Here is a 13,543-nt window from a genome sequence, read left to right as displayed (position 1 = left end):
CGGGGACGGTGGACGTGCAATGGTGGTGTGTGGTACTTGCGTGGCTGGTTCGGGCCTGGTTGGGCCGGGGGAGAGCGGCCCTTCATGTGGCCTGTCCAACACTCTGTGTGTGTGTGTGTGTGTGTGTGTGTGTGTGTGCGGCTGGCTCTGTGTGTGCGGCTGGCTCTGTGTGTGTGTGTGTGTGCCTTTGTGTGTGTGTGTGTGGCTCTGTGTGTATGTGTGGGTGCAAATGCAATAGGTCTCACATTTGCGAGATATTAAGCTAATGGCAATGTAAATGACAATGCCATTTATTTATCTGTTTTCAAAACCAACACATAAATACAAATTTTGTCATTTACAATGCCAATAGCTCTAACTTTTCTAAAGGCGAAACCATTGCATTGTAAATGCTTGTTGTTTATATCTGGGCACATTCGTGGTGCTCTCAAAGACCGAGGTCAAATCTCAGACTGTCATCTGACAAATTGCTGCTTATTATTTTAACATGGAGATGGGTGTTTACCTTTCTTTGTCTAATTACAAAGTTAGTTCATTTTGTAAGGTAAACTATCTCCAATCTTGATGGGGTAAAGGGAGTGTGAAAGAAAAGGCTGCATGATGTCTGTTTTTTCTAACACATAACACAATTTAAATACCTGTAAATGACCTGAACAAATATTTCAAACGACCTAAGCAGTTAAGAAAGCATAAACGAAGCACATTTTATGTAATTCTGATGTTTGATGAATACAAAGATTTTGATGGGATCAAAACAAATCAGGACAATTTATTTGGCAATGTGCAATTGATAAATATTTCCTGATTCTCAGTTTACACACATTATCGTTTATTTCATGCGCCATGGTTTACCAGTGAAACTACATGTCAATCCGAATTCTGTGACCATTTCAATGGAAAATGTGCTCCTGTAAAAGCAATAGATTTGCAACAGTATTCTCCAAAATGCACCACCAGCTAAATACGACACTCTTACCACTGTTGCTGAATGGGCGTGGCTCATTTGCTATACTTATTACAGCTCCCTAACTCTGAAAATTGTACCAGCACCAATGTAATACAGATACAGACAGCCGCAGCACACTAAAAACCTGAGGCACTTATTTATAAGCCCATTGCCCCGCCAGTGTCCCACTTTTTTGGACACACCAGTGGTCCAACTGGCTTGCCCATATTTACAAGGACAAGTAAATTCACCCTGAGTGACTTTTCATGGACTTGTAAATATGGGCCCCTTTCATACATTACTCTGCATGCAAGGGATGTTCCATTGGTGTTGCTGTGGGTGTTTCCACGCAACATCGATAGAACCTAACACAATCCCAGATTTACAATGTTTTGTAAAACTGGGAATGTGTCAGAATCCTACACCTCCTGCAGGGGAGACATAGTAATGGCGCAATGAGGAGAAATACGTTTATTTCTCCTCGTTTTTCCTCTTTCTGTATATGCTGCAATCTGCAGCATGCATAGAAAGAGGAAAATGCAATTAATGATTGTTTTTGAGCAGGAAGGTGAGAAAAACCCGTTCAGGAAGGTAAACAAGTCTACTGATTGCTGATCCACAAATGTAGAACAAGTAATTTGCTCACATGTTCATGCCGACCCCTCCAATCCCATCCAGGAGTAAACTATTCATCCCTCTTCCTGGGCAATGTTTGGCTACATGGCTGACATCTGTGTACAGAGTAACTAAGGAGACTGTTTAGGAAAATATTGCAACATACAGGCACCGAGTACAGTTCGTTTTTCTGACAGATCAGAGGGTGTTCCTCACATACAAGGGTCTTTAACTGCAACGCAGCCAGAATCGATGTCATCACCAAACGCATAGTCTAGTCCAGTTTTTCATGAAAATGACACATTTTAGTCCAATTGCTTTAATTAATATATAATAAGACTACAACTCCCTAGACACATGCGGTTGGTAAACAAAAGTCCAGGACCAGATTTCTTGGAGTTATTTAATCCTTGAAAAGCTCTTAGAGTCAGGTGCTCTCTTAACTTGCTCATTAGCGTGCCCACCTGCTGCAGGGGCGAATTACACAAATATTGACTCAAAAATATTGTGTAACATGAATGTCAAAACTATTATCGCTACAAAAATATTGAGTGGCAAAATATAGAAGGTAAGAATATCTTTTTTATGTAATTAATATTGTTTTTAAAAAATACTGTAACATATACTATTGTTTAATTTAATGTCATTGTATAAAATATTGTTTTAAGTTAATATATATATATATATATATATATATATATATTACTTTTTAAATCAATTTTAGGTTTTAAGCAGAGGCGTAGCAATGGGGTGCGGGGGCAGTCCGCCCCAGGCGGCACGAGTTTTAGGGGCAGCAACCCCCCTGCTTTTACCGGCGTGCGTCACGGGAATTGAATCACCATCACCCCATGCGGCAAACGTAGGGACCGCCATGGGCAGTACATGGTCTAGCTACGCCACTGGTTTCAAGATTATTATTATTGTATAATGAAAGGGATCACCACAGTAATATTTCAAAATTGCCAGTCTTAGGTCTTCTATCGGGTCTTTTATGGAGTTAGGAGTGCTTCCATGGAGCTCAAGAGACTGGGTAAAAAGTGACTCCTCGCCATCTGTCCCACCACCTGGTTGTTGACAGCCTCCCAGTGGAGGATGAAGAGACTCCTGAGGACCATCTGGGCACCATAACCATGTCACATGCAGCCCCACAGAATGCTTCACCAGGTGGAGGCTTGCTCCACTACAAATCTCCCTCTGGTCGGCTGCACAGAGGTGGCTGACCTACCTTGATTCATGACCAGTATCCTCAATGTATCTCCCACCTGTGACTGCTGCTCCAAAGGATGGTGCCCACTGTGAACCAACAACACTCAGGATTTTACTTTATGTTACTCCTGAGCAGGTTTGCAGGGCATAGTCCTTTCAAGATGTAGAGATGAATTAAAATCAGAGGGTTCTCTTTGATTCAGGCCTCTCTTGCTTTCATCATGGTACCCTATAAGCAATGCCTGTTTGATGATGTTGCTTGCATATGAATGGAGTGAGGGACTGAGTTTTGATGGCACTGAAGTTTTCAACATGGTCCCCTATGGGGTTCGAAGTATTGTGGTAGATATGAAGTTTTCTCTGCAGGTTGCCTTCATCAATGTGTGTCATTTAGAGCAGGCTGCTACCTTGCACCTTGACAAACATGAAGGTGGCCATGTTGGAAGAAAGAATGGCTGATTGGCCATCCCCTATATTTTATTTAATGTATTTATTTTAAAGGTTTTATATAGCACTGGCTAGACCCGGAGGTATCAGAGCGCTTTACATGAGCATCAGATCATAGTTGCAGGTTACATCGTTACAAAGGTTACACATTTATTAGAGCATGGCAACATAGTTACTTGTAAGGTCAAGATAAACAATAAGCACAAATACGAAAGGGGAAAAGCAAGCAAGGGGAAAGATTCAGGGGAGGGGGGCAGGAGCTGGGGAAGTAGACAGGTAATGAAGGCGGCATAGAGGAGGGGAGGGTGAAAGACATCTCATGGAAAGAGGAGGGGGAGGGCGACGGGGACACAAACCGGTAGATGAGTCAAAGCAATGTCCAAAGTCCAGTAAGCTGTGATCCCAGGAGACGTGGTATCACTTCCCTATCTCTGTTGCAGGAGGCTCCCTTTACGCAGTGGATTCTCTCAGAGGGGTCTCTGAGACTCCAAGGCCTACATACTGGATCCTTCCCCAAAAAGGGGAGAGGGAGTGCCTTGGCAAGGGGTGCCATACCATACCTCAGCTGTGAGTGGCTCCCTTGGCGCTGTGGACTCTCTCAGCGGGTACGCTGAGACTCCAGAGTATAAATATTGGATCTTTCCCCAACAAGGGGAGAAGGAGTGCTTAGTCAAAGGCACAGAGGACAGGGGGCTAGGCAGACTAGCAGGTAAGGTGAGAGATTCAGGGGAGAGTGGATAGGAGCTAGGGAGGTAGACACAGGAAGAAAGAGTACTAAATGGGAACAAATGTAATTAATCAGACCCTCCAGCTTATCGCGATTTCGCGATTTGCAAAAAAATCGCGAAATCGCGCGATCTCCGCAAATGCCGCGATATTTGCCATAAAGCCCGCGAAATTTGCCGTTTCCGCCCGTCGCCCCCGTTTCCGCCTTAAAAGAGGAGAAGACGGCAGCCGAGCGAACGGAGAAGACCAGCACCACACCAAGAGGGGGAGGAGAGAGCACGAAGCTGCAGCGACGACACGAAGACTCTTCCTCAGCAGAGACCGGGGCTCGGAGCAGGAGGAAAGCCGGCCGGCAAACAGAAGACAGGTAAGTCCGGTCCGTCCTACGCTGGTGGGGCCCCGCCGCACACATAGGGGAGAGCGCTGCCCTGGTGGGAGGGGGGCAGCGGAGATGTGGCCGACCGGCCCCGGGCTGCGGAGATGTGGCCGACCGGCCCCGGGCTGCGGGTTTCTGTGAGAGCGCTGGCCGGGTGGGAGGGGGGCAGTGCAGGGAGGCGCAGGGAGTAACAGTGCCACAAACTGTGTAAAGCGCTCGCACATGTTTTTATCTTTGATACTTGCTCAAGTGCCACCTTGCCTACATAACGCTTGTTCGTGTGCCTGAGTGTCTAGCACCTTTTGCAGTATTACGCCTCAAATGATACTTTGTTCTCTCTTGTAACTGCACATTTGTCAATTTTTTCTTCCTGTGCACTTTTTACTACCTCATGTATTTTTGCCTGCTCACAATTCTCACTACCTCATGTATTCTGTGTGCTCACAATTGTTACTATTACCTTTTACTTTACTACCTCATGTGTTTTTGGTTGCTCAACATTTTTACTACCTCATGTATTCAGTTTGCTCACAATTGTCATTATTACCTTTACTACCTCATGTATTTTTGGTTGCTCACAATTTGTGTTCCATTTATGTTCCTTTTGTGAAGCGCTCTGACACCTTCGGGTAAAGTCCGCGCTATGAGTCACAGTGGGTATCAGGGTTGCAAAGGGATTTTCTTGCCAGGGAAAGCTCTGAGCATTTGCAATCCCTGCCATGCTAGGAAAGATACCAAGAATATTTCTCTAATTTTACGTGTGGGAAATTTTGTATGCACCTGGGAAAATGTTTGCGGATTTTTTAAAGTTTATCTTTATTGGCTGAGCTCTTCTGTGCACACTGCCAGAAGAACACCATGGCCCGATCACAAAATAGCAAAAAATCCCGATTTGGGGAAAACTCCTTTTTGCGTTGTAAAGGCACTCCAGGGTCCAGGGGAGACACAAATATTGGGAGGAAAGAATGATGCGCTATTTGTGCACCCTGGTATACTCTACAATACCTGCTTGTTTTTCCCCATTCCAAACTGTACAGCCCCACATTGTGATGTATGTCATTCCATTATTTGTTTCTAACTGTTCTCTATGCAGGGGATGGTGTTGGGGTGGGGGAGTGTGTGTGTGTGTGTGTGTGAGTGTGTGCGCGCGCACCCTGCTGCTGCCTGTGCTGTACCGGTTATGCAAGGGATGCTTGCACTGATGCTGTCTGTGCTATATCTGCTCTGTGTGTGAGGGAAGCTTGCACTGCTGCTGTCTGTGCTGTATCTGCTCTGTGTGTGAGGGAAGCTTGCACTGCTGCTGTCTGTGCTGTATCTGCTCTGTGTGTGAGGGAAGCTTGCACTGCTGCTGTCTGTGCTGTATCTGCTCTGTGTGTGAGGGAAGCTTGCACTGCTGCTGTCTGTGCTGTATCTGCTCTGTGTGTGTGAGGAAACTTCAGTTTCAAGAGCCATTTGGCCCAGCTGCCGCAGCGCACTGGTAAGTTTGGTGTCCTGGGCACCTGGTGAGTATCCTAAGTCTTTACTTGTGTTCTTTTGCAGAGCATCACTGGGAAGAATCTGCTTTTGCAAGAGCCAGAATTGGGTCAGCTGCCGCAGCGCACTGGTAAGTTTGGGGTTGTGGCCACCTCTGGGGAATTTCATAATTGTTTGTTTTTGGTTCTGGGGAATTGTTGTGTTCTCTGGACTGTACTGCATTTTTTTCCTGAATCTTGACCCTTTGGCCTGATTTTTTACTGTCACTGTTACTGATTTTTTTGTCCTGAATCCTGACCCTTTGCCATTGATTTTTACTTGCCATTGGGCCATTGTTTTTACACTACAACCAGCAGCACAATACTGGTCTTGATTTGGAGTGCTCGGAAGAACTTACCGTACTTGCCCAAGATTAACATGCCTTTTAATTAAAACAAATGGGCTGAATTGTAAATAAACAAAATGTACATAGCTCCATGTTGTCAAATAACTCAAACAGTAAGATATCTGTGTTTGGTGTTGCAAAAACCACAAAATAAAATGCCGCTAAATGCCGCTAAATTTCCATTTTTGTGCCGCTAAATTTTCATTTTTGTGCCGCTAAATTTGCCTATCCATGCTGCTATATCCTGGGGGGTCTGATTAATGAGTTATTATATAGCGCTGGCTAGACCCGATGGAATCAGAGCGTTTTACATGAGGGACAATAATGTTGCAAATTACATCAGTTAAGACAAGGGTAAAATAGTTACAGAAGAAACCAGAAAAAACTTTTTAGGAGCATAGAAGAAAAGGAAAATGGGGTGAGGACCAGAAAGGGGGTGAGGGCAAAAGGGGTAGTGTATAGATACAGCAGATAGACGAAGGGAACGTTTCTCCAAGGTCCGGCTGGGTAGGTGACGGCCGAGGGGGAATCCGCAGCCCATTTCCTCTTCAGCTATCAGGTAGCTCCACCGGGCATCTGCCAAGTGGCTAGGTCTCAACAGCAAAACATTAAAGGGGAAGAGGGCGAGAAGAAGGGAGAGTAGAGGGGTAAGGGGGGTGGGGTGAAAGGGTAGGAGGGGGAAACAACAGAGAGACGAAGGAAAGTATGCCCAGAATCCGGCTGGGTAGGTGATGGCCGAGGGGGGAACTTGTTTTGAACTGCTTAATGAAGGCACACTAGTTCAAACGTTCCTATCCACTATTATTAATTCAGATCATCATGGTAAACAAGCCTGTTAAATATATACACATAATAATTGTAAATGAGTCGACCTGGAACTGTTTTGATGGGGGTACACAACTCTACTGGACAATTGATATTATTATATATGTTCATGACTATATAGACCCAAGTTCAACCTGGACAGGTCTGGCTGTGCTCCATGGCGATAGACAATTACTGCCCAGTAAGCTAGCAGATTATATGTGTAGACGCTATCACCAGGAGGTTTTTGGCTTATTTGTTGACTGAAAAATGAACCTCTCTGGAATGATTTTACTGTATGTTCTAATGTAACTAACCTTAAGAGCCCATGTATTGTAACTGTCCTTATTGAAAGCACTATGTTTTATTTGTATTTCATAAAACTGTAAATAAACGAATAAGGTTCAGTTGATACCTCTATGTGTCTATGTGTGCTTGCGATCACACACACTCACACCCACCACACACTCCAATTGCAGGCAGTCTGGATTTAGGTGTGGAGATATAAAATGGCCATAATTATTGTTTCCTTTTGGGATCCTCGCAATTAGATCTGGAAATTACAAGTTATTTGACGAGGAATGAGGAAATGACATGCTAATCCAAAGTTACCGGGTCAAAAACAACATGCAGATCCCTATTCCAGGCATTATAATTGGCCGTGCTCTATACCTCTTTATCACCTTGTTTGAGCAGCTGTATACTGTGAGGGTAACATACTAGTTGTTTTCTCAAAACAACAAGAGGTGAACTATTTTCACGAATTTCAGAGACAAAATCTAGAAATGTGTGCATCCATCATTTTTGATGCAAAACCCTATCTACTAACAATAACAGACAGGGGTTTGACCCCAAAAATAACACCACTTGAAAGCAGGCTTTATAAGGAGAAATACATTTATTTCTCCTTTCTTTTCCAACTTTTCATGCATGCTGCACTGTAGAGCATATATACAAAGTAGGAAAAGTTTCACAGCTTATCCAGGCAGAGTATTTTATTCTGAAAGTGTATGCTTCCAGTACAATATCTATGCTAAACTCACAACAGATGCCCTTGCACTATGGTGCAAATGTGTGTGTCCGTGGAACATGGCTGCTTGATTGTGCACCGGCGGTAGGGAGCGGGGAAGAGAGTGCCACATAATGCTGCACAGCAACTTTGGATGCTGCGCTGCATTGTGTAACAGGTACGTAAATCTGGGGCTAGAAGCCCAATGCATTGTTTCATCAAAATATCAAAGGGTGATGGGTGGAATGCTTTCAAACCTCTCACCCAGTGGAGTCGCTTGGGAGGTCACATTCTAGTCCATCATTTTGTGTGTCTACTGCCTTACTCCAGGCAGGGAATAACCATAAGCAGATCATTTTTCACTGCTCCCTATTAGGATAGTTCTCATATGCGACACAGAGTGCCAATATGCTCTTAGCACAACAATCTTGTAAATAGATTGGTTGATCATTTGTCACTGCTGAAGCCCAGCTCTGTGGCCAGTGTTCTGTACTTAATCCAACAAAGCATTCATTCAGAACTATGAACAGCTCAAACTATGAACAGCTCAATTTTCAGTGACTTCACCATTTCATTCTGCATGGTCTTTAAAGTTCAAATCTCTAGATGAGAGGAGGCAAGGGCTATTCTGCTCTGCCTGGGTTCTTCATTAAATAGTCTGGTTCATTGGAAAAGGTAGGGTTTTGTTCCAGTATATCAGCTTCTGACCTTAAAGGCCAGAGTCTGAGTGTAAGGAATAGTTCGAAGATATATGTTGCTGCTTTTATACCAGACACATGTTTGTTTTTGACCTGAGTATTGTTCTATGTTTAATTTTTCATTGGCTGTTCTCTTACTCCGAGAACACACCTGTGCCAGGTGTAAGTTTAGGCCAGCCGAACTCCAGTTCCTACTGGGTAGACATCCAAAGTGCCCTCCACTCAATTCTGAGGATAGTGATCTCCCTTGCCTTGTTGTAGGGAGACCACCTGGTTGAAGGCAGTCTGTTATAGGTTGAAGTAGAGTATTTTTATTTAATCGACCTTCTTCCATATAAAATCCATCCAGTCCTTCATCCCAAACTTGAATGTGTGGAAATACTGTGTTACTACATGGGCTCATCAGTACAGGAAGGATTCATGCTTGATGTACTGTGACTTTCCGTCAGAGGCTAGCCCTGTGGACGTGACATTCTCCAATGAAATCTTGCCAGCAGTCTCTTTGATCAGGCGAGGAGTTATTAATGAGGGTCTTCCTTGGGCCTGGTCTAAATATTCTGAAAGCCCAATCAGTTTGTCTTGTTTGCCCTAATAGGAATCCTGTGAAAAAGTCACCTTGTACTAGTTGGGAGCCTGATCCTTGCCATTCTCCGCTGTATTGAAATAGTGGGTCACTGCAGACATCACTTGTGAAAGCCACAGCCTGAAACGGTTGTATGGCATTACAACGTGGGCTTTTACCCCGTGTGCCATTACAACGCTGTTTTTATAACGCAAGTCGTTACAGCGACTTGCGCTGTAAGCGCTGGATAGTGGAATAGTTTAATTTTCTATTCCAACTCCAGCACACGTTACAGTAGGGAAGGTGTTGGAATAGAAAATTAAACTATTCCCTATCCAACAGCGCCCTCCAGCGCAAGTCGTTGTAACGACTTGCGTTGTAAAAGCAGCGTTGTAATAGCAGCGCGGGGTAATGCCCGCGTTGTTATGGCTGTTTACGGCCTGAAACAGTGCATGAATCTGAAGAGTGATTCATAGTGCAGCACGCTGCCTATTCGTACTGGCCAGATCAAGTGAGAAGATATTCAACCTTGATCCTGACCGAATGTGCTTGGGAAAAGCCTAAGCATGTGGGTGACATCAACTTCACCCCAGAACCACAAGCCTGATATCCCCACCCGTCACCCAGGAGCCAGGTCCATCTTTGCCATGATGAGGACTGAGCAGAATGACCAGGATATACCTGAAGTTGGTAATTTAAGAATCAGTGGAAGATCCATGGCTCTATGTGGGCCTCAGTTGTGGAATGCTCTGTCCATTATTCTTAAGTCTATATCATCTCATATGGGGTTTAGGAAAGCTTTAAAAACATCTCCTGTATGTTAAGCCATAATTTGGCTTCTATGTTATGTTATGTTATCTAGTTTTATAAAGTGCACACTCACAGAAAGGTCTCTTGGCGCTACAGCTACAGAAGTAAACCTACAGTTACACACTCTTACTGGTTAATCATAAGCCACCCTGAAAAGCCAGGACTTCGGGAGTTTTCTAAACTTGAGATAGCAGGAAAAACCTAATATCAGATGGTAGGGTGTTCCAGATACGGGGACCAGTGTAGAAAAGCTGGAACCGCTCAACATCTTTTTATTAAAAGAGGGGATGGACAAAAAGTTCAAATTAGAAGATCTTAAGTTACAACCAGGTGTATATTTGTGGTTGCAGGCCGAGATAAAGGCCAGGCTACTATTCTGTAAAGATTTAAAGTCAATACAGGAGGCTTTGAAGACTGAGCATTGCTCAACTGGTAGCCAATGCAATACTGTAGCAGGAGTGTGATATGACACTTCTGAGGTACTTGATGCAAGAGCCTGGCAGCTTGAGTCTGTATCAATTGGAGTCTACCAACTGCATTACGTTTATGTTAGTGCCAAAATGATATTTGGGTGAATAATTGCGCTTAGTAAGTCTTTATTGATATGTTGATTTATTATGATGACAAATGAGGGTAAACAGCCTGGAGCAAGGATATTGCTTCTGAGAACAAACCATTTGCACTAAATAATCGTTCCCACCACCCTTGTTCAGACTTCCTGGACTACATTTCACTTCCCCTGGTGGGAATGGCTTAGAGCCGAATGCTGTGGCATCATGGTCCAGCAATTAGGGGCCCTCATATTGGATACTGTGATCATAAGCATTGGCTGGCCCACGCTTACAATTAAGTGACCCGGGGCCTCATTTATGAGAAATGACGCATCGCTGCGTGAAAGCAGCGATGCGTCACTTCTCAGTGCGCACTCCTTGCGACATAATTGATGCGTTCTATTTATAGTATGACGCATCATGTCGCAAGGAGTTACATATACGTCAGTATTTCTGACGTATCTGTAAGCGCAAAAGTGATCCATTGCTGGAGTGTGTCACAAAAGTGACGCAACTCCAGCAATGTGTTCTTTCACATGGGGCAAGCCCCATGTGAAAGGGCCTGCGTCAGTCTTACGCCTGCCATGAGCTAGGCGTAAGATATTGACGCATTTGCGTCCTAGAAGTGGCGCAGTGAAATCTCATATATTTCACTGCGTCACTTCCAGGACCCGTTCTTGCGTCAAATCGCCCCCCTTGCATACATTATACCTGGCGCAGGTATGATGTGGCGCAGGGGTTTACAAAGTGATGCACATACCTAGATGCGTTACTTTGTAAATATGGAGCAACCAGGCACATTTTTTACGCTGCTGGTGCGTCGCACCGGCGGCGTAAAAGTGACGCACAGCCTCATAAATGAGGCCCCTGCTTTCTACATCCACTAATCCTTTCCAGAGTAGCCAACGAGACAGTAGTGACCTACAGGAGAAAGAAAAGATGACTGTGTTATGTTAATGGGTATTTAATATAGTGCAAAATGATTCATCCCCAAAGGAGTATCTTGGTGATGTAGCAGAGTCAGTCAGAAAAGCCAAGTTTTTAAAAGTTTTTAAAAACTTTTGAAGTCAGTGCAGGAGCGGATATGTAAGGTAAGCCTATTCCAATGTTAGGGGGCCAGGAAGGAAAAGGATTGGCTGCTATATTTTGACATGCGAATGTGACGGCGACATAGTAGCAATTTATCTTTTGATCTTAGGTTTCTGCCAGGACAGTAATAGGTGAGTTTCTCTTGTAGGTATGCTGGACCTTTACTGAGCATGGACTTGTGAGTTAGGCAGAGCAGTTTAACGAGTGCTCCTTTCCTGATAGAGAGCCAATTAAGGGTTCTGAACAACGGAGTTGGCAGCGTGCCTAGCAGCAGTTTGTTAACCAGGTGGGCAGCAGTGTTCTGGACGACCTGAATTTTAGAAAGAAGAGATTTATTGGACGCAAGTATTAAGGCATTTCCACAGTCAAGAGGACTAATCATTAGTGCTTGATTAAGAGTTCTCCTTGAACTCAGTGAAAGCCACTGAAATATTTTCCGGAGAAGGTACTTCATTCCAAAACAGGTACCAGTCAATCCAGGGATAGGGGTCTATGAATTTTCCTTGTGCACCAAACCTTAATTGCAGAGTAGCAGAGAATCAGAGTACAACATGGTCACAACAACATTGAAAGCATCACTGTTGCATTTTAAGATTCAGTTAGAAATTGGATTATTATTTGGGGTGGACGACTCCCACCTCATAGAAAAATAACAAAGTTTGTCATGGTGAATCTTCAAAGTCATTAAATCAACTTGAGATATGGCACAGAGGAGACAGTTTTAACGAGGTTCAAATTGTAAAGTATTTATACAGTACAAAACAGTAGTAAAGTAAAAATGCAAAACACTAAAAACGCCAATGAATTAGAATATAGAGTAAAATTTAATAAACAAAATGACTCTAACATAACAAAAATCCAATAAGGGGAACTGTAAATATGAATGTTTTTAATTTTAAGTAGAAATACTGCCAAAAAGCACAATATGCCAATGACAGGCAATTGTTGCAGTAGACTGGAACTTAGGCACAACTTGTGGTGGTCCCAATGAGGCATGGGTCGGGATACACCAACCATGTCCAATCCCTTCTAACACTTTACTTTCTGATTTACTACTGTAAGGCCCAAATCACCCCCAGAGTACCCATTTGAAGCCCCCCCCCCCCCCGCCCCCGGAACCTAAGGGGAGGCTCGTAGAAACTCACAGGTTGACAGGTAGAGACCAACAGCAGTGTCCTATACAGATCCATTTGCCACTGGTCAGCTGGGTAATTCCAGAAAATGGCCTCTTGTAGCTTGCTGTATCCCTGTAGCTTGAACAGAAGGTCACCCTTATGACTCTTGCAGTCCATCTCTTTGTCCTACGTACAAAAGGGAGCAGGTCTAGTCCTTCGGTCTTCTCTCAGATCACAGACAGTAGATCCAGTCATCTTCTGTTCTTCAGCAGGTCCAGAGGTGTTCTGCCACGTGCTCCTAGAGGAGCCACATTTACACATGGCACTAGCTAGTGAGTGGGAATAATTCCCTTGGCAAACCCTAACCAATGAGGTAAGCATTCCGGGAGTCAACCCTGCCAACTATGAGCATTTTCAATATGCCCAACATTGGTAGGGTTGAGCGACACTATACTTGGGCTCTGAGGGTGTATTCTATTGTGATCTGAGTGACCTGCATCCTCAAACATTAAAGTCTAGTTTCGAGAAGGTACTGTACCCACAACAAATCTAGAGAGTGTTTAGTAGGAGAAAAGCGGAGTCTTTCAACAACCAGAAATTTGATCATCAAAAATGGTCTTGGAATCCTGTCCATCCTTCTTTCAAGCATTCTCTAAGGGTTATGTGTGAACCCAGCTGACCCATCAAGCAGGTTTTGACAATAAAGCAGGATTTGACATTGTCGTGTCAAA

The sequence above is a fragment of the Lissotriton helveticus genome, chromosome 5_1 (genome assembly GCF_964261635.1).
Source record: "Lissotriton helveticus chromosome 5_1, aLisHel1.1, whole genome shotgun sequence".
In the NCBI taxonomy this organism is placed as follows: Eukaryota; Metazoa; Chordata; class Amphibia; order Caudata; family Salamandridae; genus Lissotriton; species Lissotriton helveticus.
Note: the sequence above shows the minus strand (reverse complement) of the source record.